Source organism: Lycorma delicatula, chromosome 8 (genome assembly GCF_047948215.1).
Source record: "Lycorma delicatula isolate Av1 chromosome 8, ASM4794821v1, whole genome shotgun sequence".
NCBI classification, from domain to species: Eukaryota; Metazoa; Arthropoda; class Insecta; order Hemiptera; family Fulgoridae; genus Lycorma; species Lycorma delicatula.
In genome coordinates this window covers 55,465,914-55,491,662 of record NC_134462.1, presented here as the reverse complement: position 1 = coordinate 55,491,662, position 25,749 = coordinate 55,465,914, and the positions used below count along the sequence as shown (strand labels likewise).

At 30.0% G+C, this 25,749-nt stretch overlaps 1 long non-coding RNA gene across 1 annotated transcript in view; it reads left to right on the top strand.

Moving 5' to 3' along the window:
• Window positions 1-25,749, top strand: part of LOC142328679 (uncharacterized) — a 443,558-nt gene that overhangs the window by 218,673 nt on the left and 199,136 nt on the right. The window contains exon 3 of the long non-coding RNA XR_012757323.1: window positions 10,252-10,296. This is a non-coding gene — a long non-coding RNA (uncharacterized LOC142328679). The remainder of the gene's footprint in view (window positions 1-10,251; window positions 10,297-25,749) is intronic.

Sequence of the window (25,749 nt, the reverse complement as noted above, 5' to 3'; positions counted from 1 at the left end):
AAAACAATTATTTAAACATTTTTACTTGAACGATTTGACCACAGAAAAATATTTGAAATTGATTTTTATGATATGATCTTTAATTTTTCTGCAATTTCATGGAAAAAATTATCCAGAATAAAATTATTTTTTCTTCATTACAAACAATATCTTTTTGCAAACACGAATATTTAACACGTAAATGCAAAAAAAAAATGTATGCATATTTTTTACATATGTAACTTATTATATTCATACCTCATTTAAATCTAAAAAAAAAAAAAAAAAAAAAAATAATACTTTAGGTCATGATTAAAATCCTATTAAGTACTGGTTGAAATGAAAATTGGATCGATCGTAACCCATTGTCGGTTGGTTGGTGAACGGATAATCTGTATGACTATTAAAAAAATATTATAATAATTGTAAAATGTTGGATGACATATATTTGCCATAAATTGCAGCCTATCTATTGTTATGCTAGAATGAGAACAAAGATAGATAGATAGAGAGAAAGAGAGAATATATGTACGTGTTTGTGTTGGCGGCCTTCGTAGTCAATCGATTTTAGGGTTCCTATAAACCGTGACATTACTGTAATGAAGGTAATAACAGTGTTTGCGGAGATTGGTTGTTTGGTAACCGGCTTATGTTTGTGTGTGTGTGTATATATATATATATATATATATATATATATATGTTTATATGTTGTGTAAGTGTATTTGTATATCAGTCGGGAGTTTGGGGTGGTACTAGTATATATAGAGATTCGGATTGGATCCAGCGTGTCAGGGAAGTTCGCAACCCGAGCTATGTGCAAACAAAAGATCAAAAGGGACTGGGCCACCCAAAGTATGCCTTCTAACGAAGTTCCTAAGTTTTGATTCTAATGGCACCGTATCCCGTTTCACCTCCCCTTCAATTCTACTACTTCTCCTAAACCCTATCCCCTACATCACTCTGAAACTTCTTTACTCTTATACTACTTTCTTTGTTCCTCTTTTTTTCCACCTTCCCTCGCCTATCAGTCCGTCTATCTATCCCTTTTTACCCGACCTCCTTGAACACTTCAAGTTAAGGTATTATTTTTCTCCCTACTAGTTTTTCTCTCGCTCTTCATTGTGGAGGAAGTTTTCGGTAGAAAATTTGAGACCATTCATTGTCATTTCTTTAATGCACTCTTTCAATTGCTGTTATTCTCTAGAGACTTTCAGTTTTAAGAAATATGTTTTAAAATGGATCTCTTTAACTTTATTTAACGATTTTAATGAAAATGTGATTGAAATTATTGTAATAATTGGTAAAATAAAATTATAATCGATTACGCAATAAAAGTTACTTAAAATTACAAATAATTAAAAAGAATACATATTTCTTATTAAAATATATAATTTGGTAGAAATTATTGAATTAGATTATCTAACTGAAGAATAAAAATAATAAATGCTACTGTATATGAAGTACTATAATAAAAAGATTCAAGGCTCCTTGATATAAGACATTAGCAGCATCTAAATAAGCCATAACTACTCTCAAAAATTCCCATGCCATGCTTACAAGAAGATGTTAAGTAATATCTCACTGTCTTATTTACTGAAGCAAAAATAGTGTTCCACATCAATACATCCAGCTTACCTAAATATAGATGGTGTTTAGATCTGGAAGTGATATGTTTATTTTCTTCCGAATGGGATTCACTGAATAGAAAAGGTGATTAATATTACAAAAAGTAAATCTGATTTGTGCTTCTTGTAACTCAGCTGTTGAATAATCGTAAAAATGTAAGAAAAACTGGGACAGAATTACTGAACTATTCACATTAGGGGAAGTGATTTACTTTAAATTTGTTTAATTAAAACTAAAGTTCTAATAAGAATTTCAGTTACGTTTGTTCTGATGGTTACTATACCATACCCGTTATGTAAGTAATTGATTTATATTAATAAATTCAGATTAATCTCAGTAAGTAAATGTAAATTACAAATTAGTTTCGAAATTTTATAACATTATTATAATTATAAAAAGATGAATGACGCCAGCGATAAAATTGAAGCAGTCCAGAGAAGATTGTTTTCTGATATGTATTATCGTAGTCTTTCTGAACGTCTCTGATTTAAGAAAATGCATAGAGATATTAGAAAATCATGACTTAAGGAAAGAAGAGAGCTTCAGGATGTGATGTTTGTTTATAAGAATGTTCAGAAATCGATTTGGTTTAGCGTGTCTTTTGTGTCTGACAAATATTTAGTTTATATCGTTACACGCAGCATAGTAGGCTAACTCCTCTGACGAGATGTTTAGAAATTGTTAATGAAGTCTGGTATAGACCTGTATAAAATCAAACTCCACTTCCGCGCTTTCAAGCTGTAGTGGAAAGTGGGTTGGGGCTAAGCTGATATGAGCTTGCTCTGCCGAAGTTTTACGCCGTTCAGCATGAGTCAAGCACTTTGGTTCTTAGCAGGGAGTGAGTCTCATAGGAAACAGTATGGATAAGCTATCCCTTACTGCTACTTGAAAGCCCTGGGATGTTGGTATGTGAGTCAGGCAGTACTTGACTCCACAGGTCGGGTTAAATCTGTGAAAGGCTGTTGACTGGGAAATTCAGGCAGGACCGGTCCGGGGCATGCTCAACAACTTCTTCGCCAGCACCTTGTGACATCTTGACTGGCATCTTCAGCGGATGATTTCTTTTACTCCCACACCTTCTATGGCAGACAATCCACACAAAATTCCTTGTCCTGGAGAGCTTTTGTCTTCACAAACGAAGCGAAGAAAGAGCATACAATTCAGTGATGTAGAAAAGATTGAAACAAATTCGACCAAGCAGTAGTGTAGCGATGCCAAAATATTTCGTTATCATGAGAAGTAAAGGGGATTTATCGAAGATTAGTCATTTTTCGTATAGCATGAAGCATCGTGAAACCTGCAGGAGTATTGATAAAGGAGGTAAGAAAGGATGCTATGGGAATGTTTGTCGAAATCGTCAACGATTTGCAATCGTTAAGGCTACTCAAAGCCAACAGGATCGGATTAATGGATATTGAGGTTGCACCGCATCGTAATCTAATTACCTCAAAGGGAATAGTCGTGCTCAGGGACTTGTTGAACTGCATAGAAGAGAAAATGTTGAAAAATTTATTGAGCAAGGAGTTGTAGCGTATAAGCTATTAAAAACACAACGCAACAAAGAAGTTGTACCTTCGCTTAGCATGTCCTCTCCTTTAATAAACCGAAGTGAACGGAAAGGCTGTTTTTGACTGGAAGTACTTCTGTTCATCTCAACACCATAGCGGTTCTTTGGATGTCAGAGATTCGAACCTTCAGCATTATGATAAACAACGAAATAGATCCATGTTTGGTGACATTCAGAAGAGAAGTATCATAAAAAAGGTCATTTACTTCGAAGCAAGAAAAAATTGAAAATAGTAGATCCCCAAACGTTAAATTGTCTTACGAATAGGTTGCTACGGCTCCTAAACTTCTTTCAATCCGAAAAATCTCTCTGAATAGAGATTACGTTTTTTCTCTCTGTAGAGGCCGTCAGGAGGATGGAGAACAGAAACAAAAAGGTTGACCTACAGAAAATCCTAGGCGATAAATTCTATGAAATAAGTTTTCTAAGCTACTAATGGATTTGTTTTATGGATGCATTTTAAATAATTGCGGGTCCTTTAAATCCGTTTAGATAGTTTTGACAAGATTTCTTTAAAAATGAATTTTGTGTTTTTAAGTGGTATGGGATTTATAACTTCTGTTATCTTGTGTTCTTTTATGGATTTTAATGTTCTATGACAAATTTGTTTTGAGGATGATTTGTTTGATAAGACTGGTCTTTTGACTTGTTTGCTTTTTTGATCAGAGTGGGAAAGTTCCATCGTAGAACAATGGCTAATGATCATTTAAGTCAATATTTGTTTTCCCCCTAAAAAAAAATAAAAATCTGCTACAAGTTGTAATAGTGTTGGCGTCTTTAAAAAGGAAGGAGAATTTTGCTCACTGATTCTGACTTATTATTGTAAATTTTTAAGTTAGAGACAAATACGAATTGAATAGAAAAAGAAGATGATATGCTTTAAGTGTTTTTTGATGATGATTTATGTAAATCAGCGTAAGTACGTAAATCATTTTTTGAATACGTTAAGGAATAGTTATGGTTTTTGCTGTATTAGGACAATATACCGAGATATTGTTACTGTTCTATTGACTCAAAATCAATAAAACAAAAATAAAAATCATGTAATAGTATTCGGTAAAGCAGTGATTGAAGTACTATTTATTTACATAATGATATGTTTTGGAAAGAAAGATTAGGAGTTATTTAATTCCTCATTTAACTTCGTGTTGTGTTTTCTTAACATCCTATTTAGGGTGCTAGGAAAACAATATACCAAAGGTTTTAAATTCAGTATTTTAAATATAGAATTACAAAAATCTGAAGTGATTTTACATAGAAAGGAAAACTGTTGGTATCAAACCGGTAAATAAATAAATTGTTTTTGAAATAAAAACTTAAAATATTTGTACCGATAAAACTTTACGACATTGAAACATGGCTAGTAGGGAAGCGAGAAACTAAATACAATTTTCTGAGGAATGTTGTTAAGGAGAATTTTTTAATTAGAAGGGTTAATTGAGAATGGGCTAAAGAGATTTTAGGAATAATTGGAAAAGAGAAATTTTTTAGCAGAATGCTTGTGAAAAAAGAATACAATGTCGATGAACAAAATAGGATATTAAAGCATCCAAGATCGGTAAATTTATTTTTAAAACAAAATTTTGTTAGTAAATTAGTAAAGAAATGAAGAAATTGTTAATGTAAGAAGAATATTGAGGCTAAAAAATTTTAACAAAAAGAGAAAGAAATGGATAATCTTTTCTAACCAGTTAAATGAATTACGTTAAAAAATAAATTAAGTAAAGTAAGATTAAAAAAAAGGAATTTTTTTTACTTACATAAGGTAATTACATATCAAATTATAGAACTTTGTCGTAATTACTTGAGTTATATATTATTTATTTATATTTAATTGCAGTGTTTCATAAGTGATAGGGATTATTAATGGGAATAGTTTTGTATTTTTAATTTGTATTGAAAAATCCACTTTCGTGCATTTTAAAAATAGTTTTTATACTTTTGTCAAGAACATATTATTGTAATAATTTGTATTGATCATTAATTATGAAATAATTCTAATTCAACAGAAATATCTCTAATGAGAATAGTATGGTGATTTATGTGCTTCCATGGAGTCGATTAAGCCGTTAAAGGTTTCACTTTGGATGTATTGCGTGTCAATAGAGTAAAGTCTCTTTCTCTTAACCGCCTTACTCAGTCCCTCTTTCTCATTCCTCTACTCTCGCCTTGGTCTGTATTACCTGGACTATCCTTCCCTAAGGGCAAACTTCCACTTATGCCATCCGTTCTATCACCATTCCTATTCCACTTTAGTTATATGTATTATTAATACTCAAGCTCCTAGTAAACCTCGGTAAACTGATTCGTATACTAACATTAAATATTATATATGATTAAATGTAATTTAATCACACGCTACCACTCCGAATTAGCGTCTCGTCTTTTCATCCGGAAGTCCTGGGTTCGAATCCCGGTCAGACATGGCATTTTTCATACGTTACAAAATTTCCATTTTATATTTCCATGCAGGAGCTTATTTGGTGAAATTAATTATCAAAAATTTATTATGCAATTATTCTAAAAGATACTTGTGGGATTTTGAATTTTATTCAGGATTTTTTTTTTGTTTTAACCTTCGGGACCACCGTTAGGTATTGTTTCAGAGAATGAGATGAATGATTTGTAGCGTGTGTGAAAATGCCATTTCTGACCGGGATTCGAACTCGGGACATCCGGATGAAAGGATAAACATATTCAGAATATGTTTATCTAATGTTATCGTCACTTTAAGTTGAAATGTACGAAATCGGGTTTGAATTAAAATATACAAATGAAAAGAAAAAATGTAGTTGCTTTGTTTTTAAAATTCTAAATGTTTTGCATTATTTGCATTTATCTTTTTTTACGTTTTATATACAATGTCTGCAAATAAAGTAATGAGACTGGTTCAAAAAAATCTTTTTATTTACAATCCAGTTATAGATGGACTCCTAAATAGTTCCCTTGGGAAGCCACGCAACGCTTCAAAATGTTTTCCCACTTTTCATAGCAGTGTTAGAACTCAGAAACCGGAATATCCTACAGATGGTTGGTTACATTTTTTTTTAATGTTTTCTACTGTTCTAAAATGTTGTTCTTTGAGGTGTTTTTTAAAGTCGGGAACAATAAAAAGTAGCAGGGATGCAAGTCAGGTGAATAAGTTGGTTGAGGAACTACAGGAATGTTTTTCTTTGCCAAAAGTCATTAATTGAGTGTGCAGTGAGACATGGTACAGTGTCATGATGCAGTAACCAGTTGTCTTTGATGGCTGGTCTCACGCGGGCAACTCTTTTCAGCAGTCTTTCAAGAATTTATCGGTAAACGTATTGATCTACAGTCTGTCTTGTAGGCAAAAACTCCTTACGGATAGTGCCATTACTATAGAAGAAACAAATTAGCATGGTTTTGGTTTGCTCATTTTGCTTCTTTGGGACGTAATTGATTCTCAGCCATCTGAAAATGCTTTAAACCACCTAAAAACTTGGGCTCATGACAAAGCGTCATCTCCATTCGCCCTTTTCAATCTTGAAAAAGTTTCAGTAGCATTCTTACCGAGTTTTAACACAAAACTTGATTGCACAACGTTGCTCATAATTAGTATCGCCCACTTTTGTAAGGCACAACAAAAAATCGTTTCACGAAAAGCTTTTTTACGTATGTACATTTTACTTATTTATGCATTTTTTTCATTTATTTAAAGGTTTTTTCATTAGTGAAGTATAATAAATATTTTGTGTTTAACTAAATTCATGAATACTGTTGTTTATTGGCGTCTTTTCCTTTTTTTTTACCTTTATATACATATGGACGTTGTAATACCCTTGTAAATTACGCTTTAGAATTGTTATGGTATTATTTGTATTTAGAAAGGATTAAAATATTCTACTTCTTCAGAGGTATTTAATCCATTAAACTTATATTACGGAACTGCTGGACATGAAAAATAAACCCGTATATGTTCACAAGATCATTAGGTTTTACTAAGGATAGGTAAGCTACATAGGTTACGGCATATTCAGTGCCCGATTTACAAGAACCGAAAATAAAATTGGGAAAAAGGAATTATGGATAAAAAAAAAGGGTGGGCAACAGAATCATCAATCCTTAGAAGCATCTTAATCATCCACGAGACTAAAAACACCATCAGAGGAACCAGTAGCTTCCTCAAGACAATTGGTTTCTGTTTCTCCCATAACCTTTTAAGCGATCAAGGATTTTTTATCCGTAATTCAAATAGAAAATTATTAATGAATAATTTTTACTTTGTTCAGCTAATTGTAATCAGGATACTGATTAATGGCGTGATGATACAGATCGGTACCAAAGGGAATACATCTTCCTTTTGGCAAAAAAGGAGGTTTTGGCAAGATATGTGTAGAATTTTTTAAGATTCAACTGAATTTTAAACTTTTTAAACGGATTGTTTTTGGAAGATCTTTTAAGAATTTGTATTTTATTTAAGTTTATTATGAACACTTAATATTTCTCTTTGTCTACTATGTTTAGTTTGTTTTGTCATTTATATTTATTTTTCACAAAATTATTAAGTGTTAGGCCGATAGATTTGGGAGGATTTTATGTTAAGAATTCCTTCCTGGCACTAAACGATGATTATGTGTAAATTAACCATCATATAATTAGGTTTTCCCAGATCTATGTGTAATATTTTCATATTTTCCATTTTCCATTTTTAATATTCAGAATGATTCAGAAGTAAATAAATTAATTTAGAAACTGATTCTAGAGTTTGAAATACGGGAATAAGTTTATACAAACATATCCGAAAAAGCTTTGTTATCGAGTTACGGTTAGCAAAAGATCTGGCCGGATCTTAGTTCACCCGGTGAAATGAAGCCATACTGTAATTTTTAAGGCTTTATAGAAGGAATAAATTTGATGGTTTTTTATGATTTTTGACCTGAAATATTGAATAAAATAGGTCCCAAAACTTGATCTCCCCAAGTTTTCATGGCATCCAACGTAAAACAGAAAACCTCGGTGACGAAAAACATGTTTTTTTTTAGGTTTGAAGTACTTTTTTTTAAATGACTTATAAATGCCAAAATTTTATTAAAACTTGTAGAGAATCTAATTTTGAGAAAATTGATGTAATAGATTCTATGAAGAACAAACAAACAAATAAACATTTGTTTTTAAAAACAAGACTTAATAGAAAATTGTTATGAATCTGTAGAAATTAAAAACACTTTTTTTTAGTACACTAAATTTGAAATTTTGAAAAATTAAAATATTTTTAATTTACCTAAAAGAAAATATTTACAGTCGTTTTTGCTGTATTTTTTATTTTAGTTGGAACACCCCCAAGCCAACCAGTTCGACAATTATCACTCAGTCACCTCAGGGTGTCGTGGCAGCAGCCTGCCCTCCTTGCCTAGCTCTCTGTAGGGGTTTCCCACAGGGGTCTCTTAGCGTCATCATGACATGCCGACTCCTCTTCTGGATAGCCAGCCCATCCCTGAGCTGGATAGCTACTCTTTTACTCCCTAACACACGAAGTACGAGGTATGCTTTGCGCACATCTGGTGCTTACCCCACGCGACCCGTACCCTCACACTTTGAGGGTCCCACATACCATCATCGAGTAGCTTCGATTCCTTCACTATTGTAAGTGGACAGACCAGAACATTCTAGGCATAGGGGATACCTTCCTTTTTTTTTTTTGACTCTCCTCCCCTGGGCCGGTCCGACTGGTTGGTATTGCGCCATCCAGGGGAGTGCCTGTTGTACTCAAATGGGCCTTCCCACCTACCGGCTGTATGTCCGGCATGGCAGGTCGGCCCACCGGTCAGTTCTTTTGAGTCTATTGATATGCCCATCTATATATATCGCCACGCCATACCATGATTGTCTGGGGGATACCTTTCTAGCCCTAGACATCGTCACGCTTCATCCGAGGCATCAGTATTATTAGTAGATCCCCTCATGAAAGCAGTAGTTTGCACTGTATTAATTTACAGTAAATGTTCAAAAATTCCACCATTGACATCGATGCAGTTTTCAATTTGTTTTCTTACATTTTCTGTCGCCAACCTAATGATTTCATAGAGTTCCTTGATGAGGGCATCAGCATAGAGAATGCGAGCTATCTGATCTTCAGATGTGTCTACTTTTTGCTTGTACAACTTGCGTTTCATCAACTAATCTCTTTCAACAGTAATCTAAGGGAGTAAGGTCCAGTGATTTAGGTGGCCAATTTACCGGTCTTCTACCATTTACCAGTAAATGTTTTATCTAAGAATTGTCTTGCTTCTTTTTCGTGAATCGCATGATCATTTTAATCTATTTAACATCCGCGTTGAACAACTTCCAACAGTTCAAGTTAATATAATAAACTAATAGTTTAACAACTTTTTTTGAACAAAGATCTATTAACCTTTGAACAAAGAGTATACATAATCTTTTCATCTTAATATTAAAAACCCGGACTTTTATTTGCTGACATCGTTAACTGGCAAAATATAATATTATTTTTAAAATTTTCGCTGAAAATGAAAACCTGAAATTTAAACTTAGAAATTTACATTATGAAGTCGCCGTCATGCCTCTTTGATAACAATATTTTTCTGCGGATTTTTTAAACAAAGATTGTTAAAAAAAACGATTAATCGATTAAACAAGTCGGACTTCCATCCATATTTGTATTCTAAGGATGATTTTAGGAAATTTACTAGTATTTGAATGGCCATCGATGAAGAGAAATGATGTGACTGATTAGAAAGTACCTTATAACATAAATTAATGGAAGCGTGTATTTGGCTAATAAATATCTATAGGTGACTAAAAATTAGCCTTTATTACTGATTGCTGGGTACTTTAGTTTATAATCCAGTGATGCATCTCTACTGTGGTGGATCGGTTTACAGTTGGTAATGGTCACTGAAACTGATAATGTGAACATATAATAAAAATGCTGATACACTGCGAAGTGCCACTGCGGGCCTTTGTGAAACACTATCGCACGCATAGTTGTGACTATTTAGTCTCAACTATGTTTAGTCTATTTAATGTTTTAATAAAATAGACTAATTAATGATTGTGCAGAATAAACAAATTTATTTTTTAATTTTATGTTTCAGGCTACTCAATTGTTTTTTGAAACGAAGAAACGAGCAGTTAAAAAGGTAACATCTTAATTTAAAGTTAATTTAATTTTAAATTATAATAAGTTTTAGTAATCTTGTCAAAATCTGATTAATCATCTCATTCCCATTATTAGTATTCAATTTGTTTAAAAACCAAGTTTTAAAATTATGTATTTTGTTTTGAAATCAAGTTTAGGAACGTTGTAAAGTAATAATAAAACATTTATTTAGAACGACGAGTAGCATTACTTGTCGACAAAGATGAATACAAAAAAAGATGAAATAATATTATATAAAAGCATGATTTCATTTGACGGATGCTCATGCTTAGAATAATATTCTTTTAAAACTGGTGACGTCATTCACCAGATAATTATACAAAGGAGGGGAAAAAATGGAATTTTCTGGCGATTGTAAATAATATGTAATTTTTATTAATCTGTAAATTTTGTAAAGGTTATATGTACAAATATGAAAACTTTCGAATATCATAATTATTTTATCATATAATAACTATTGAAAGGTTAGTAATTTTTTTTGTACAAATATTTGGATTGATAGAAAGAGCAAAGTTTTACTGTAAATATTAAGCTGCATCAAATACATTTCTTCTATTCAGTTCCTTGTAATGAATTAACTAGATATTTGTCGGCTTGTTTCCTTATTTTAATTTAATGTAATCTGCGTAAACTTTTGCCGTCGATATTTTTCTCTTGTTCTACATATTTAGTTACTCGTTTAAAGTAGAGGTATATTTTCCGTGAAAACTATGTAATAAAACTTTTATCAGAGTTTTATTATGTTTTATAATTTTATAACATATTACTAGAATTTTTATAAAGAAATATCGTGATTTCGTCCATTAGAATAGGTTATCATAATTTTCGCTCCGGTGACAATTCTATGTTTTTCCTTTACGATTATTTGTTAGGGATTGTACTTACTTGTATTATTTCTCAAATATTAAACGATATACCTTTTTTAATGCTCATTTTTTATATTATTTAATATAAAATTTATACTGTTCTATATACTCTTATATTACTTTTAAAACTTTTATTTTTTCTAATAAAAATTGTTCATTTGTAGAGAGAGAAAGATGTAACATTTTAAAGTATATTTTTATTTCTTAAATATTTTTAGAAGTTTATAAACTTTTAACAGTTACTTTAAAGAAATTTAAGTATTTGATACTGAAATTTTTGCAGTTACAATGAAAAAAAAAATAATCTAACCACCGGGTTGGTCCAGTGGTAAAACTCGTCACCGTAAATCAGCTGATTTCAAAGTCGAGAGTTCTAAAGTTTGAATCCTAGTAAAGTTAGTTTCTTTTATTAGGATTTTAATACTAGATCGAGGATACCGATGTTCTTTGATGGTTGGGTTTCAATTAACCACACGTCTCTGGAAGGTCGGCCTGAATCTGTACAAGAATATAAGTTTACATCCTCACAATTGTAGATATTAAAAAAAAAAAAATGTTAATTTGTTAAAACTAACAAATCGGATCTTTTTTTATTTGAAAAAAGATCCGATTGTATGTAATAATAAAACATTTATTTAGAACGACGAGTAGCATTACTTGTCGACAAAGATGAATACAAAAAAAGATGAAATAATATTATATAAAAGCATGATTTCATGCTTATAAAAAAGATCTGTATAAAAGACCGTGTATCTTCCGATACACGACATACAATGTACCAGATGGAGCGACCACCCCCTCCGAGACTGAAATCGAGAAAGGGATTTTTGAACTCTACATCTATCGAGCCCCCTCCATGGTTCCCAAAAAGAGCTCCTACACCTCCAGGACATGACCTGGACTGGCAAACGTGGGTGACTTTAAACCGGCTTCGAACTGGGGTTGCACCAACCAGAGTTAACCGCGCTAGATGGCGTCAAATAGAGCCTAACGACCTGAACTGCGAGTGCGGTGAGGTTCAGGACTCTGAACATCTCCTAAAATGCACCCTCTGCCCAACCAAATGCACACTGGAAGATCTGTGGCAAGGAAATGCTTCTGGTGTTTCGGTGGCACAATACTGGTTGCAAAGGTTTTAATGTCTCATCGCTCGGACACGAAAAAGTAAAGTAAAGTTTATTTCAAAATCAATGATAATTATATTTTCTTTAAATTTTAAACTGAAATAGTTTATATGTGTTATTTATTATCATGTTTTCTCTTTCTTACTACAGCGTAAGGTTTACGTTATTTTATACATTTAAAAAAAAATCGATTCTTTTATATAATTAACAATTTCTAATACGTGATTAACAATAAATTATTTAAAAATGTATTTAAATAAAAAACCAAATCATAAATTAAGCAGAAAAAAATACTGCAAAAATTATTTATTTTAAAACTAATTATAAATGTCTGATATACAATCAGTATGTAAAGAGATATTTTACGTTTAAAATCTTGATTATAAACATAATCAGAGATGTAATATATAAAATTACAAATTTAGAAGAATTTTATTAGTAAATTATTGTTCAGAATATTAATCTTAATATTAAATTAGATAAATCTAAGTAAGAAAATTGTAGGTGATTATTAAGTATTATCTGGTATTTCCGGCAACTAATATCCGGAAAAAACGATTTAAAAAAAAATAAATACAGTTGAATATAATCAAACTTTTCCAAATATTTATCACATTATTATGTGTTTAAAAAAAACTCAATATTTAAATTTTGAGAAAAGTCCTAATAGTTTGGTTTAAATTACTTTAAAAAAAAATAATTAAAAATTAACAGAAAAGATTCATTCCTTAGGCATCATATAAACAATATTTTTCTTAACAATGTTATAGTGGAGGAATAAAGGTTTACTCTATAATCACAAATATAAATCTCTGATCAACGTAACTTATATTATTGTTTTATTTTATTCATTTTCGCAATTTATTTTTATCTCTTTAGTGATTTGGATTTCTGTGTTGTTACTCTAATATATTTTCTAATGTGAGAAACAAAAATTGTTTTTATTGGCGAACTATGTTTAGTTTAAGATTATGGCTTAATATGTTGCATTTTAGTTTGATGCATTATCATTTTTATCTGATAATAATAATTATTACTATATCGGTTTAACAAATTTTGTTTTTTTGTATACTTGATCAAGTTCAATATTGTCGATGAAAAATTAATTGACAATAAATATTATTACTATTGTTATCCTTAATTATATTATTAATAATAATTATAATATTGAACTATTATTATAACTAATAATACTTTAATAGGGAACGATGTTATTTTCTAATATTTTTCTTGCTTAATTTTTAATGGTAATAAGTAAAAGGGTAAAATAAATTAGACATGATAAAAAAAAACTATAATAGTATTTACATAATACATTAAATTAAAATATAGTCCAGAGGAGAAAAACGATTTCCAATGTTCACCAAGAGTCAGAACATAAATTTAACAAAAGACCCTTCATATTGAAACCTATCGTCGGAAAAATTAAATAAAAATTAAACAAAAACAACAGATAAATTTACGTTTATAAGTAAATTTAACACAGTTTTTATTTATTTATTATTATTTTTTTAACTGAATTTTTACGGGCATCGACTGCTAAGGTCATTAGCCCTCGTCACATTCATTAAAAGAAATTATTATCTCCATCAGGATCGTCATATGTAAGGGTGTAAAGGGCCCTTACATTTTATTTAAAAACACAAACTTCACAATAAACATTAAAACATAAAAGACAAGGACAATCACAAACACGTACGGGGTGTAAAGGGCCCCAATATTAAAATTTGAGATAGGTTCTCAAAAGACCATGAAATTAAAATTAAAATTAATCTTATCAATACCATATCTTTCTTTCTTTCTTCTACGAAGTCTCATTTATAGTTTGTTTAAGCACCCTCGGGGCGACCAGAACCGCCGTTGAGCAGTATATCAGTCGTGCCAGGGTGCCGTGGCAGTTGAATCCTTCTTATATCAGGCCATAGGCATGCACGGCGTACGCCCATAGCCTCGCGCCCTCAATCCACCCTTGAGGGTCCCCCATGCCATCATCGGACACACCCCGACTCACTGCTCTTGAATGCAGGTGAGCCAAAATGGCCTAGGCAAGAGGGCTACCTCCCGTCACTATACGTGCCACGCTTCGAGACTCCCTTATATGTATATATAAAACTACCGCTTAGAGTATCTTTTACCACAGCTTTAAACTTCCATTTTATAGACTTTTAAGAAGTCCACTGGCGTGTAAAAATGCAACTATATTTTCTTCATTTCCATTATCCAGATCAGCACTAATATTATTTGTAAGACGGAACCTCTTTCTGAGGTCCTCATATATGGTACACTCTTCCATTAGATGCTTGATTGTCAGTGTTTTATTACAAACACCGCACATTGGTCTCACTTCGCCGGTTAACAAATATAAATTTGTTAATCGCGTGTGACCGATTATTTATTTTTTTATTTTGCGTAGTTTAAGTTTTTGGAATGCATTGAAATCATATTATCACAAAAAAAAAATCTTTCTATGCAATTTACTGTAATTTTTAAGTTTTAATATTATTTTTTTTTTAATAAATTGAAAATATAAAAAATTATTTAGAAAAGAATAAAGTTTACTATGAGAGATATAAAACGAATTTCTTTCCATTTCCTGGTTTATAAAATATAACTTTGAAGACAAGATTTTTCTTTCGTAACAACTACTATAGTAGAATTTTTCTTCTGAGCGAAGATTCACTTTGCGTCTGCTTTTGATATCTTCTTTAGTCTTCTTCTATCTTTTGTAATTCAGAAAAAAATAAAAGTCATATATATATATATATATATATATCTATATATAACATTTAAATATTGCAACTTCTGGCTTGTTTGCTACTGTTTATGGATTGTTATGTTTTCTTTCCTTAATATAAATAAGTTGCATCATTTTCTTTTCTGCCACTTGTTATTACTTTTATATTTTTATTTTTTCAAAATCGAATTTATCTTATATTTGTGAGTAAAGAACTATCCAGTATTATTTACCGACTTTTCGAAAAAACATTTACGGTATTACTTTCGGTCACTTGGTGTTAGTGATGGGGGCGGGTGAAAATGAAATTTCTTTACGTTTTGAGGTATGAGAAGTACGAAAATACCATTCGAATTGGGGTTGGGGTTTCCACACACACATATATATATATATATATATATATATATATATATATAAGCAATAAGTATAAAAGATTTGTTAAAAAAATTTCATTGAAATTTAAATATACCATAATAATGTATCTGGAGTTGTGCATGTGAAAATTTGATGAACATTGCTTGCGTCGTTCTTAAGTTACACTCAATTTAAGATCGAAAATTTTTTAGTTATGTTGACGGTGTAGTAGTGTATTTTTCATATGGCTTATGCGTGGTGAGCGAATTGAAAAATATTTTTTTATTTTTTACCTTTTTAACGTAGTGTTTTTTTATGAGAATTTCTTTTTTATGGTTCAAAGGATTATTTTTCTTTTTTGTAAAGTTTTAGATTAGAATGTGTCAATACTTTTTCAAAAGGAAACAAAATAGAATAATGAAAAGTCGGTCTTCTTTAATTCTTTAAAATTTATCGTTTGTTTTTGTTTTTTCTCCAACCAGTTTTAAAGTTACTGCCGGGTCTGGGTGTGTGTATGTGTGTGTGTGTTTAGGCAAATGCGGTTACCGCTACCGGTTTGCCAGGCCTGACGTAGATACAGTGTAAGTGTAATTTTACCGGTTAACATGTAGCCTAGAACAGACTTAGATCGACCATTCCTGAGGTGTGTGGTTAATTGAAACCCAACCACTAAAGAACACCGTTATCCACAGTCTCGCATTCAAATCCATATAAAAGCAATTGCCTTTACAAGGACTCGAACCTTACTACCGTCGACTTCGAAAATTAGATTTTACTATGACGAGTTTAACCACTCAGCAATTAATCACTGAAGTATAACCAATAACAGCGTCATTGGCATAGACAAGTTAGTAACGTAATAAAATAAATTCCGTGGTTTTAATTAAATAACTTCATATTTAATGAACCGTTATAGTTAGTGATTATTTCATTACTGTAATGAAATTACGTTATTGCAATTTGCAATTAATTAGTAAAGGAATACAAGAAGGTATCAAGTGCATGATGTAGAATAACGTTTAACATAAAATATATAGTTAGTAACATTGAAGATAATAGCAACTCTGTAAGGGTTCTTAAGTTACAATGAGGAGCATAGTAATTTTCAGTATATTGCCTGCATATAAGTATGCAAGTTAATAATAATAGTAATAGTAATGTCTTCTATCTACAACTTATAAACCATTGTGGTTCTTGATTTACGTACAAACGTCTGTATAGGTATAAGTTAGCTAATTTTAATTAAATTCCTTCATTATAATAGTTTTGATTATTAAAGAAATAAATGTACGTCTCATAAAGCATATTTATGAACGATCAATCATTTTTTAATGAGATTTAATTTTGAATTTTTACACTTATTTTCAAAATAATCTAATGTAGTATTTGAAAATACTCTTGGGGGCATTAAATCCAGTTGATGAGAAATATATAAATTTTTTCCGGTTTTTTCGCAAACTTGGTTTTAAACTAAAAATAATTGAAGGATAATTTAACGTTCGTAATGGATTTTTAGCAACTTCGAATGTGAAAATATGAAAATATTCTTCGAATGTTTTTCCGGTTATTATGTCTTTCGTGGCAGGATTACGAGTAATATATATATATAAAAGGTTTTAAATAACTGAAATCTGTAAACGAGAAATAATTGGAGGAGCTTCATAAATATTGATTTAATGATTATTGGTATCAGGTTTAAGTTTTTCCGAGTTTTTATCAATTGATGTTTACCCAGAGTCATTTAAAGAGTTCAGAAAAAACGTAACTAAAAAACATTCTATAACTAAATAATAATATTGAAAAATGAATAACCCCCCAAAAAGATTTATTTTTTTAAACAAATTTGGAACTTTTTCCTTCAGATTTTCCAATGTTAATCTCTAATAACTGTATTTTATAAGAAATATCCTTAATAATGATTTCGATAAATTTTTGTATTATTTTGGATTAATAAGAAAGAATATTTAAAAAATGTTATTTTATAATTATTCTATTTACATGTTTAATAATTTTCTTAGCAAGGTATCCATAAGTAAATTCTAAACAATTTTGGTATTTGGTATGAAAAAGACTACCATTCGTTATTTTCTTGGTTTTTCCAATCCACATCATTCTCTTGATTTTTCCAATTCACATTATTCTCTGTCATTTAAATAATTGAGATGAATAATGGAATGCTTACTTTCTTTATTACCTTACTTCATTCCGCTTTGAAGGCGCCTGAGGGATACCACTATTACAATTATTAAAATTGAACACTGAAACAGTGGGATGGCTGGGGTTATCTGCAACGTAATTAAAACGTAAACAGTATGTAAATAATATATCTTTTATTTTTTTGGGTGACTTCTGAAATCCACACACATTCTACGTTAATTATCCCGAAAGTGTTTTACTTCATTTTTAGATTACATACGTATAGACAGAAGAGGCAGGACTACCTAATTCATAATTTACAAAGTAAGCTCTACTTTACCGTAGTAGGCTTATAATCAGAGTGACCTGCCGACCTTCCCGTTCAGTTATTAAATACATCTACCGAGTCCAGTGATAAAAAAAAATCTTTAAGAGATGATCCCAATGACATTACAGAGGAATATTCCCCATTTTATATCAATTTATTCTTCCGTTTAAAATAACTAAATTCTTCTCATAAATCAAGTACTTAACAGCCCTTGTTATTGATTACTAGATCTTTACTACATTTTTTGCGGTATATTTACATCCATTTCCTCTTCCTCTAGTTTTATCTGACCCTCCGATACTCTAGCATTAAATTCCCCCACAAAAGTAATATTTTTGTCGGCTGTAGTCTCTTAAACAAAAGCCCAATTTTTTAAATAATTTTCCCATTCGATTTTATTAATGCTACGTAGATAAACAGGTAATAAAATTCCATTCCCGAAAGCATGAAATATAAAACATCAAAATCGTCTGCACGAATTAATTTTACAAATTTTCCAAAAAAAATGAACAAAATTAATCCAAAATTAATTATTGTATTCTCCTATTTTGTCTTGCAATCTGTCAAACCTTGAAGTAATCTTGAAAATTATTTTCCTAATAATTCAGACAGGGTTCTTCCATGAACCTATAAACTCCTTTCTTTAGCTAAATGTTTCTGATGCTGTTAATAATAAATTCGATGGACTTCAATATCGACGTAGGAAATAAAAATGGCTTGGCGTCGAATACTGAAAAGAACGAGATAAAGTATTCAAGTTATTATATCTTTATCGGAAAAGTAAATTAATCTCGGGAAACAAGACTATCTAAAATCTAACAAAGCATACAAATTTTTGTGATGAAAGAACACTTGAATTACATGGCGGTAGCAGGTGATAATTTTAGACAGATTAAATTTATTTATTTATTTAGCGTATGGTACCAAAACACAACACCAATTACAGTAAAAAATTACAAACAAAGTTTAACAAATTAGTATGAGCAACTGATTCTGGAGTCGCCATCAGGAAATCTTCAGTATTCCCTTTATAAGCTGTCCTAGGGCAAACTTCTGTGATGTGTTTAACAATTTGAGTGTTTAACACACTCACAAAGGGGCGTCTGTGTTTTACCCCATTTATACAGAAAATAGGCGCACCTACTATACTAAGTTCGTATTCTGTTTAGCGTTGACCATGTCTTACGTGGCAAGTCAAAACCCGGCGGCCTTTGAGTAATACATGGGATTTGGTTATTCTGCTTTGTGATCCATTCTTGACGCTAGGCGTCAGTTAGGTTAAATCCGTCCTCTGTGGCAGCAATTGCTGTTTTGATAGGTGGCTTTCTAGATCGAAGGCGACCACGATTGGAATCCTCAATGTTTTCATGTATTGGTAGGTTTAGATTGTCCATAATCTTCTTGTACTCTCTTAAAGACAGATTAAAGATTCAAAGCGATTTTAAGATATCCGTTTAAGAATTTTAAGATTAGTTTTTAAAGTGGGTGGGATATATTCAGCTGCAAAGTTGGGTTGCACTTTTCAAAATTAATTAATAGTTTAGAAAGAGATTATGTAATACCATTTTACGAAGCTGTACATGTAGTTGGATTTGCCTTCAACTATCCTAGCGTACACATACGGTGTAACGAACGAAGTCCCGGAACTGGATAGAGATCCAACAGTTATCAAAATGCGCCGAACTGGTTTCTTGAATCTATGTTAAGTATATTAATGATATCTTTAATTAGGGATGCATTTCGGATTCTTTCAAGTGGGCAATAATTTTTTCCTTCAAGGAAAAGATGATTTTAAACTTTTTAGTAATTATAGGGATGTATCCCTGACAATTTTCGGGTATTTTGTTACTGATTGAAGGAGTGGGTACAGGAACGGTATAATGAGCGAGTCTCAATCTTGATTAGACTCAAGGTAGAATGTAGACTTCACATTCTTCCTTTTATTGAAATTTAATTTTTATTATTATTTATAAATAAGATTGATTTAGGGTTGAAGAGTCTTGTGTAGTGTTATATTTGGAGTGTATATTTATTTGGATGTGAAACGTAGAAAGAAAGATTATCAGGTGAATAAGAGGAGGCTTCTTAGGTGTGAATGGAGAACATTAAGTGGAAAGTTAACAGTGAAAAAGAATGATAGTAGTTAACGAGATTTGTTATTTAACTAATAATATCAACTTAGGAAAGCTAACCGAGTGGAGATATCATGACGCGAGAAAATTTATTAAAACATGTTAGAAGATCGGTGCAAAAAAGGATGTCGGAAATTAGTAAAAATTATAGACGTTCTAAAAGTAAATGAGGTATCATGATCTTTTCTTGTTAATGAATATCCATGATTTAAAAAAAAAAAATCTTGATCTTTTTTTTACAAGGTATTCAAATGTTTTGCTGAAAATAGAAAAGAATGCAGATGGTCATGGTTTATGAGACCAGCCTTAGATCAAAATTAGGAAACTCTTTTTTGAAAACTGAATTTGTTAAATAAGTTGAAACACTATTTTGTGGGATTAAATTTTCTCATTAGTATTGTTTGTAACGTAAAGGTTGTAAGCGTCAAAAGCCACTTCCGAAAATGAATAAAAATTCTTAAGAATAATAAGCGTGCCTTAACGGGTTTACTAGGTAAATATTTTTTCTAATTACTTACTATTAAACCGAAAATATTGTTGAGCATTATCATGATAAGTAAAAACAAGATAACATTTTTCCATACAAAAGATACTTTCAATGTATATATAAATAAATTCTAAGCTAATAAATTATATGTAATTAAATCATATGTAGTATATAAAGCTAGTAAATTAAAATTAATTACGCTGTAATACATAAAAATAACTATCATAATAAATTTACTCATTAAATTTTTTATTAAAAAATAGTATTATCCAAAAAAGTCTGGCGTAATAAGAAAAATTACTAATAATAACAAAAGGATATCTACAAGTACGTTTATCTTGATTTATTTCTATTCGAGTAATTCATTTTAATATAAGTTATTACTAGATTTTTTGATAAATGATCGTCTGTTTGATACGGCAACTTGAAATGAAGAGGGATACGTAGCGGTGTAATATTGGAGTAAGCTCTTAGTTGACCATTTATCAAAGTTGTTACCTGAACAGATAAAAACCCTTCTAGGCTTTCCAACTTAAAAAAAAAACTTATCCGGTTGACTGATTACGCTTAGGAAATAATTATAACTTGTCTAAGTCAATTATTTTCAAAATTATATTTTGTATTCACTACCTTGTTGATGTATAGTACATTTAGTTTTTATTTTATTGCTAGAAATTATGTAGTTATGTAACTATGTTATGCAAATAGTTATAATTAGAAACAGAAACGTCCATTAAGATTTGTTTTGAAACAGTTGAATTTTAAAGGATGGAGAATTTTTTCAAAAGTGTCTAAAATCTGTTACATTTTTGAAGCCAAAGCCATTTTTAAAGTAGGGGTTAAAAGTTCTTATGAACTCGTAAACATTTACAAAAGATTTTTAAAAAATGTAAAATTCAAACAGGCAATTAGATATTCTTTCCCAATTGTTGTTAAAAGAAAATTATGTTGCTGCTAGCTATTGACAAAGTAAGTTTCTAAACTATCTAATATCTGTTTATTACTCACAATTTTTAAACTCTCATTTGTTATAAACTAATTTTGTGATCAGTTTCCAGGAAATTTTGAACTACAGCCGATTTCTCTAGATTTCCATATTAGTTTATAATAAACTAAATTACTCCTTTATTCTTGTTGATTCTTTTTAGTTTGGCTTGAGTATCCCAAATTGCTATTATTATCTTTACAAATGAATTTAATGTTTGCTCTTTCAACGGGTTTAATTTTATCTTTATCCATTCCTAGGGGAGAGACCCCTCTCCTTAACGTAACGTTAAAGTTATGTTTTTAAAAATTTATTCTTACCTTGTCTTAGAGGCAATATGTCATTTTTCCATACTTCTACTCTATTTTTGTGTGTTTTGTTTTAAGTAACGCTGTTTTTCTAGATTTGCTAAGTATTTCCTCGATTCTTTTCAGTACGCAGTCGATGGTCATTCTAATAAAACCAATATTGCAGATAGATAATTTATTTCTGTTATAGATGTTAAGAAATCAAACAATAAACCAAAAATAAAAAGACTTTTCTTAAGAAATATATTTCTTAAGAAATTAATGTAAAGAATAAATTAAAATAGTTATTATTTAACTAAAAAAGAAAATAAAAATAGCAGTGTATTATAAAATTGATATTCAGATATAACATCTGAATTATATTTTAATAAAAATTATCTTCCTTTTTCGCCTGCTAATATTAGGCCCCCCAACTCGGTACGGAAATCACAAAAATTGAATTTTACACAATATCATTATTAAGTATTTTCAAGATAATTTCTTAGGCATATTTTATCATCATTTCATAGGACATCCCAAACTTCTTCTACTTCTTTTTTTATATCCATAACACGTTTAGTTAATCTCTTGTCATTTATTCTGTTTCCTTTAGAAACTTTATTTTTTTCAGAATTCTGAAACCTTTAACCGCTCTCTTTAAATGAAATTTTATGAAATTCAGTTGTTAATATCGTTGACATCACTGTTATAAATCATTTCCTCAAAATACTTTATTCGATTATTTAGTTGATAAAAATTCTGCTGAGTTTTCTCGGCATATGTACAGAGGTTAACGGGTACTATAATTTTCTTCCATTAGTGAATTTCGTGAAAATTAATCACCAGTTTTTGAAGTTTTCTTATTTCCGTAAATAATTAAAAAAGAAAAATTGTTAAATACATTTTTAAAAGTCACCATTTCACTATTTGAGTATAAAGTGAAGTCACCAAAAATCCTTTTTCAACCTTGTAATACTCTTTTCTAACATATCATTATGTACATTATTTATTTTTGATTTAAAATTCTGAATAATTTTAAATCATGAATATCTTCTTTTGTAAGTATGATCTGAACGGACTAATCTGGTTTTAATGATGTGGAAGGATAAAAGAATAGAAAAAAATATATACTACTAAATAAATTGTATTTTTTACCTATTTCATCAAAACTAAAATGTGTCGCTATATGCTTGGTCAAGGCCAAATTTCGATTATCTACAATATCATGATGTATTTTTTAAAGGTAAAGAACAAAGGAAAGAAGATGGAAATAAAAGACAACGTTTCAGTGAAACTGAAAATTGTTGTATTAAGATGGAGTGATAAATGGAGATTTATGTTTGTGTGTTGTGTGTGTGTGTATATATATACGATTGTGTAATTACAAAATTGAATTTATACATTTAGCCAAAAATTTTAAGATTAAAAGAGAAAGTCCGAGAGAAAGTAGAAATAATTTTTAAAAATATGAGGAAAGTGTTGAAAAAAGTAGGGAGAAATAGATAAGAACGAAAACAAGATTTTCATCCTGGAAAAGATCGAATATTTTCGATGGTGATATAGTAGTTATGATATGGGATCTTTTTTTTTTGGTTAAAAGACTTATTATCCTTTATGAGAATCATGTTGCCAAATTATCTTCAGCATAAAAGGGAAATTTTAGTTTCCGCAAAGAGTTTTTTATGTAGCGATAATTTTCTTAAATATTGATTTTTTAAAAAGTCTGACAACGCTAGTTTAATCAATACGACATTAGTTATATCTTTCTGTTATTTATGAGAATTCTTCTAGTGAGTTTGTGCTTTTAAGTTCTTACTTAAATTTATCGTGTTTTGGTCTGACTAATAATGATGGTTATTTAACATGGAAATAACCTAATTTCATGGTTATTTAACATGGTAATCCCTAATTCTGTGTACATAACTGATCTCTCTAATGTTTGCTCTTGTATTGTAATTATTTAGATTAAAACACTCGAATGATGGTGGAGGGTTAATGTTATTCTAAATCATTATGTTAGTGTATGAATTAATTTTTATATATTACTCCTTCAAAATATTAATTGAAATAAAAAAAGCAAAACATTTTTTAAAACGAGTAAATATTTTATTTTATAAATTTTTCTGAATAAAATCAGTAGTTTTCAGAAATAAATAAAATTTATTTAGTACCTGAGGAAACTTCTTTCCCGTTAAAAAAAAAAAAACTTAGAAGCACAGGACTGGAAAAAATTGCATTGAGTTATAAGTTACTTCAATGTAAATATTTCTCATACATGTAGTACTTAATGTTTTATGTTGACAGTTTTGATGAAATTTCTTAATTTACATATCCGTAACAGTCGAATCGTCTAACATTCCTCAAACCGGATTCATCACATTTGATGAAACGACAGACTCGTATATTATCGAGTTGCAGTATTAACAAATAGTTCTCAATAATCTTCTTTACATTATCCGCAATTTGACTGACTTGATGCATTTCTCCACAATTTTTTTATTGTGGATCTATTATTATGTATCTTTTAAATGTTAACGTAATTACTCCATGCTACATTTTTAATTACAGGATTCTTATTATAAACTCCAGTTTTATCGTATTTTATCAAAAACTATTACTACAAACGTCTGCATTTCCTAATTCATCTCGGAAAAACCCACCTTTCGTAATTTGTAACCTGATTTTATGTAATATTCTGTAATATAGCTAATATTTTTAAAGTCTTTGTTATTGTTTTAAAAAAAGTTCGTGTGTACTATGTATGCACGTAAGAAGTTATACTTCTTTGGCGTGAATAAAAAAATAATTTTTTTACGTATTCAAACAAATTTGAACCGAGTCAAACGATCGATAGACGATATTAAATACATAAATAAAAGTTTGAATAAATAATACTTAAATTAAATAAAATAATATTTATTTTATACGGTTTTTTATACAGTTTAAAAAATGTTGAAGTATTCGTTGTCATATTAAACAAAGCTCATCGAATATATTTCGATTAGTTTAGTTTCACTAATTCTTCGGATGACGATTGAATAGGCACGAGGGTTATCAGCGAGTTATGATAAGAAAAATATGATAAATATCATATTTATGTATTTTATCAAAAATTTTGTTTTTGGTAAATTTAAAATTATTTATGCAAAACCAAGATTTTATCTGATTTTTGCTATTTTCTGTCATTAAAAAATATAATTTTTTCTCATAAAAAATAATACTTGCATTATAACCTCAAATCTTGATACACAATTTTCACAAAAATAAATAAATATTTGCTGCAGTATAAATAAAGTTTTGTGAATATGAACAACAATATTCACAGTTTAAAATATCCGTCTTCAGAAATCCGTGTATATAAATATATATTTATTACGACTCAATACCTATTATGTTTACAACATGTGCCAGCCAATCACTTAATTGCATTGAACGACTGACTGAATTAGACAGTACACGCATGTGCGTGCAAACTGAACCACTTGGGCCTGCGCAAATTTTCATGGTGTTACATCGGCGCGCGCAACTCCCGTAACTTACTGAAAATACACTCTGATCAGTTTCTCCAAACGCGCTAAAATAAGTATAGCTTCAAAATCCTGCTGCGTAAAATTAAAAGCCCATATAAACAAACTAAGATGGATTTATTTAAAATGTATTACAGGTTGTCTAAATTATATAAACTAATATAAAAAAAAGGGTTCGTAACGATTTCAAAAGATTCTGATTTTCAGAATAGGAAATATTCTCTTATAATTTGTATTTAGAATAAATTTTAGGCGTGAAAATCATTTTAGGGAGAGATAAAATACGAATAATAAGAAATTTAACAGTTGATTCTACTTATTTGAATTTCATTTTTCGTGAATTTTTCTACTTGCCGGGCTAGTTTTTCGATTGATTTCCTAATTTCCCGGGAAAATTTTCAATACGAATATTAAATTTGTAAATTTATTCTTTATAAGAGTTATAATTGTCGTATAAAATATGAAATATATTA